This window comes from Apteryx rowi, unplaced genomic scaffold (genome assembly GCF_003343035.1).
Source record: "Apteryx rowi isolate R43461 unplaced genomic scaffold, aptRow1 scaffold_279, whole genome shotgun sequence".
Taxonomy (NCBI): Eukaryota; Metazoa; Chordata; class Aves; order Apterygiformes; family Apterygidae; genus Apteryx; species Apteryx rowi.
The window spans coordinates 307,561-313,392 of record NW_020449185.1 but is presented as its reverse complement, the minus strand read 5'-3'; positions in this window follow the sequence as shown (position 1 = coordinate 313,392).

The window sequence follows — 5,832 nt, the reverse complement described above, 5'->3', positions numbered from 1 at the left end:
AACCCGCTGCCTGGTTACTGCGCCGATGGGCAGCCCGCAGAGCCAACCAGCGCGTGCTGCGGCGGGCCTCTCGCTAAGCTACCCAATAGAATCACAAAACCACCCCGGGGAAGGCGGGCCCTCCACTGACAAGCGGAAGAGAGCCAATCGCAGGGGAGAGGGTAGAAGTAGCAGACCTGCTGGCCAATAGCGAAGAAGCTATGGGACCGCGGGGCGAGGCCGAGCTGAGGGGCAAAGCAAGGGTGGTTGAGCGGCAGGAGGGGGGTGGGGCGCCTTGCTGCCGCAAAGCATTGTGGGCCCAGCCAGCCGCCCCGTTCGATTCGGCGGCCGAGGGCGGCTAGAGCGTCCCGAGCGTGGCCCCGCTGCGCGCAGGACTTGGCTGCTCCGGCCCTCGCGGCCTCCACGGGGGCTGGGCCCGCCCCCCCAGCGCGCCCGGTGCCGCTGGGCCGGGCCAGGCAGGGCCGGGCCGGGCGCTGCCTCAGTGGCGCGCAGCCCTGCCGAGCCAGCGTGCGGGACGGCTCCCTGCAGCCAGGGCAGCCTCGGCTTTGCACCGCGGTGCGGTGCGCGAGGCGCCCTGCAGTTTCGCCTGCCGTCGCTCGGCTGAAGGAGCAAAGCTCTCAGACGACGGCTGGGCCGAGGGAAGGCGCGACGGCCGCCTGCCTTGCCAGCCAGACCGGGCCCGAGCGTGTCGTCGCCGCCGCCGCCCGGAAAGGTGGCCCAGCATCACGTCTCCCTCTGCTGAGCGCGCAGCCTCCGGAGAGGCTGTCGCCCCGTGAGGCTCTTGGCCCGGAGCCCCGGGAAGCGGTGGCCACCGTGTCCTTCRCGGCCTGCTCGGGAGCCAGCGCGCCCTGGGCGGAAGCCGCGGTTGTCCCCGCTCTGGCAGGCGAGGGCCGTGGGTCCTGCCTCACCTGGGCTTTACCCCATAACGTGTAGGGAGTCTTCAGAGCGGAAAGTTCAAGCTGCAATGACAGTAAGCAGCCCCATCGTTCCCCCAGGGCAGAATAAAGGACAGCACGTCCCGGCGGCTGGACCCCATGCCTGGCAGCCAGGGCTTATCACCCCAGTCGGTCCCGCAGCCCTCGTGCCTGCGCTGGCTGTTTTTGCCTCGAGGCGCTCAGCGCGGCCGGCTTGCRCAGGCCACCTCAGCAGCAAGCGAAGGTGTGCAGCACAAGGACGTGAGCTGCTGGTAGCTCCTCCTTCCTGTCTGCCCTGCTCCGTCCGTGCGGGAGTGGCGCGGAGAGACGCCAAGGCCCCCATGGTATCTGCCAGCCATTCGGAAACTCCCAGATGACAAGGAGAGTTTGTCGTTTGCACTCTACCCGCCTGCTGCCTTCCCAGGGAAGGAAGGGGCTTTCTGTGGTCATGGCAGGAGCATTTCCCACAGCGCCAGTCAGCGTGGGCCAGCCGGGCTGGCCTCCCCTCGGGGCGGGGGCTGGAGCCCTCTCCATGCCTTCTTGCCCCTTGCAGCGCCAGCCGCACAGCTCAGGCTCACGCACGGTCCGATTCAGTGAACTGTTAAGTCGTTATTTATGGAAGCCTGTCACGGAGCTTGAAACCGAGCCAGCCAGGAGCCTTCTGCTTCACCCAAATGCATCTTAGTGCATTAATAAAGAGCAAACATTGCAATGTGCTTTGCATTTTTACTTAAAATCCAGCACTGCATTGTCTGGAGAGAAAAACAATACAGTACGGCCCCACGCTGTCTGGGGAGAAGAGTTCACTCGCTTGCACTACAGCACTGCGTTATTCAGCCTCCAGGCAGCCCAGCACCACCTCGGCTTCACAGAAAATCCTGCTGATGTGATAGTGTGGCACCAACAACCCAGCTCAGCAGTGCTGGAGGAGATCTGGGTTGCCTGTATTGCCTGACCAGCAGCACTCGGACACAGTGGTGCACAGCTGTACGCAGACCCCATGTGGGCACATGGGACTGCTCTGCACCAAAGGATGCAGATGCAGGACYGGCAGAGACAGGGCAGTCCCTCTTCCCTTTATTCTCAAGAAAATGCACTAGTTCTTACACGCAGAATGGTACGATGAAACCAAACATCAGGGTAGCACAATCTGTGCAAAATCCTCAGGTTCCTACTATCTCATCATAAAAGCTGGGCTTTACCCTCACTACAAAGATGCAGCTTTTGAGCAAAGCTTCTGTCTTGAATATTCTTCCTCAGTCCACAAGGGTATATGGAGGGGCTGCAGACTCCTTGGCAATCATCTACACAGGCCTTGCCCAGATACCTTGTCAGCTAACCCCTTTTATGAGATATGCAAGTAGCCAGTGCATTGCACAGAGCAGTGCTTCTGTGGAGCGCTCCACCAACTGGCCATGGCAGCCTTCATTTGGGCCCAGATTACCAGTGTAATGCCTTACCCTCCACAGGCCTTTGATGAGAATTTAACAAATATATGTTGCCAGCCACCTCAGCCTCTGCAGTCTGCACTGATGGATGGGACCAGCTTTGCACCGTCCATTACTCCTGCTCAGCCTCTGCCTGTTCAGAGTCACCCACAGAGCCCAAACATCATACCCATGGGCATAGGCACCACAGAAATAGTCCACCAGGTGAAACAATCTGAGAAAGACCGAACTTCCATTCCCTTCTCTTGGAGGCTTTTGCTGTTTCCCTGAGACTTAATAGGTCTCCAGAGAAAAGACAGAAACAGGGATTTGACTTAGTAGGTACTAGCAGTTGTTTTGGCTAGGAACTATGTGCAGCCACTCCCCTCAGAGCTGAGCATCCAAAAAATGCTATTGAGAAAATCCACGCTGAACRCTGGTTTGGAGCAGCCGCTCCTTTCTGGAGCAAGCTCGGGTAGAGGCTAGCCCAAATCCAACTGAAGGCTCTCCAAATGAAAACTGATGTTCTGCATCTGGCACAATTTGCACTTGGGCCAGAACCTAGAAGTGAAGCAACAAAGCTAAACTGAGACACTCAAGAATATTAGTGCTTCCCTGGAAACTAGCAAAGTACACTACTGAAGCTACGGAGCAGCCTCCTTGGGCTGAAGCAGCCTCCCAGCTGTTCTAGTTAACTCATGTCTCAGGAGCACTCCTGCGTGTCCCGGTGACATGAAACTCTCCCGATGAACATCCCCACGTAATGGTTTCCATTGTCGCTACTCAGCCAAGAGACACCATGCCTTTTTGGCAGGAGCGACCTGGCCGCACTTAGTCATATCTTCGTCATCTCTTGGCTAGACTACAGCTATGTGATACACCTGGGCATGAAGCCCACAGCACTTGGCAAATGCCAGCTCGGAGAGCATGCTGCGGTAGGAGCCCTGGCTACCACAAATGCATCAGCTCTGCTCTCTAAGCCACCTACCCTGCTAAGCCAAGCCAAATTCAAGCCTTAGTCCTGATCTTCAAGGCATTTGATGGCATGGGCCCAGCATGGCTAAAAGATCAGTTAAGGCATGAAGATGGAAACCATGATCAACAATCAACAACTCCACCGCTCTCCAGGAGCACCGGAAGCACTCTCCACGCAGCACAGGGACGGAGTCTGCCTGTGACAGAGATGGGGCTTCTTCTGAGAACGAACTCTTCCCAGATGGCGAAAAAAAAAGTATTGCTGAGATGCTGAGTAATTCCCTCCCTTTGCATATCCCATCTCTCTGCCAAGATGTGAGTCAGGTTCACTCTGGGTTTAGTTTGCTTTTGCTTTTTTTTTTGCTTTCTTTTAGTTTTTCATTTGTATAAATTAGCAACATCTGTCTCCTGAACCCAGGTGAAGTTCTTGGTCTCTTTGCCAGCACTGAGTTCTCCATCCGGCAAGGCAAGATGAGTTACAGCTAAGAAGTCTTGGCGCCAACCAGCAAGAGCTGCTACTACATTGCAGCAGCGAATGCTAGAGCACTACATTAGGGGGTCAGTCCAGCAGTTGCAAGGAGGTTTCCTAGTTAAGGACTCCTAGTTCAGGTCACTGGGTTGTCTTGTCTAATCTGGCAGTCTTCATGCTTCTCTCCACAGAGTACAAACTTGTGACATAGTGCTGGGTCATATTTCCAGTTGCTCAAGGGAAATAGCTAAAAATACCTTTGTTTCATTGTTACTTTAAAGCATACATACTAACCATATTTGCTGCAGGAAATAATGATGGCCAAAGGCTTGGAGAGGAAGGGAGGGTGATTCAAAATATGGTCCCCTCTTTGTTTCAGACCTTGAGTAGGGATTTCAGCTTCCCCATGGCATGTGGTGATAGAGCCAGACTGCCCCACAGAAAGTGCTAATGCAGCTATACCATGTCTGCTTCTCATGATGGAGACAAGCCTGTGCTGAGGTAGATTAAAATCTGAGATGGAAAAAGATGTAGTCCTGTTCACTGTCATTTTTGGCAGGCAAAAGCAATGAAGCAAACACAAATCTCRGATTACTACTATTGGAAAAACACAGCACTTTCTCAAGAGCATGTCAACATTGTGACTCTTTTAAACTCTCCACAATTCTATTGAATTAAAATGTTTGTGCATGTTTTTGAACTGTAATCCATAATGCTTATGTCTACTTAACCTCTCTTTACATCCTGTGCTTTTTCATGAGCATGTCTTCCCATTCATATCCATATGCCAATGCGTTATGCATTTAGCAGGCTCCCTAAACACAGCTCATAAATCACCTGGGGTTAAAATTCACTCCTATTCTCACAACATTATTTCCTAATCTCTAAAACATGTCAGTGGAAGAGCTTGAGGGCGACCTTTGGCATCATAAATCGGAGAGCAGGTTGACATGGAAATGACCTCAAGAAAGTCTGACTGCAGCATCGTGCATCTAGCTCCGTAAGTGCCTGGCAGCGATAAAGCCCTCCCCGGGGCTCAGGCATCCCGGGTCAGGACAGAGAGGCTAAGCCCTACTCCTGCAGACCTCTTCCTGTGAGCACTGGGAGAGACGGGACTTGTCTTCTCAAAGCAAAATGTGTGTGCAAACATGTCAAACACATGCAGCCTTGCTCTAAAGGCGCACAAGTATTTTGGGACATTTCAGGGAGGGACTGAACCCTGCACCGCTGCACCAAGTGGATGTTTTGCCATGAACTTTGGTCAGAGACAGACTGCATCCTAAAGCACAAGTAGTGTTTGGGTTCCCAGAAGTGATCAATGGACGGGGAACCGAGTGTTTCCTGCACAGCACGTAACCAACCCCCTTGTCTTGGGAAAAGCGACATGTATTGCCAGAGAAGTGCTGCCCTGTAAAGCAAAGACGCAGTATAGTACTTGCAGTAAATAGTGTGTAATTAGCATCCGCTTTAGCTGCTGCTCCGTCATGCAGGCGCATGCTTCCTACAGCCAACAACAGACCTGATTTTCCCCAGAAACCTCTGCCTTGCTGGTTGCTCTAACTGTAAAACCCAAATAAGGCACACCACCGAGCACTAAGGGAGACGGGAGCCGCCRCTGCCCTTGGCTGACGTGAACGCACGGCGCAGGCCTCAGAGCATGGGATCACTGTGGCCCCAAATGTGCACAGATGCTGTAGCAACACCACCAGCAGCAACCCCGTGTGAACGGACGTGGGGCTGGGTGTGCCCACTCCTGCCTGCCACGCAGAGGGCAGCGCAGGGGCTCTCCCCACGGCCGCGGAGGCCCAGCACTGGGACATGCCAGCTGCCCCGTGGGCCCTGCAGCCACACTGCCCTGGCCTGGCACAGCCTGCCACGGCGTGGCACAGCGCAGCGCAGCACAGCATGGCACGGCCCAGCACGGCATTGCCCGGCATGGTACAGCCCGGCACGGCACGGCATTGCCCGGCCCGGTGCAGCCCGGCCCGGCACGGCATTGCCCGGCATGGTACAGCCCAGCACGGCACGGCATTGCCCGGCCCGGTGC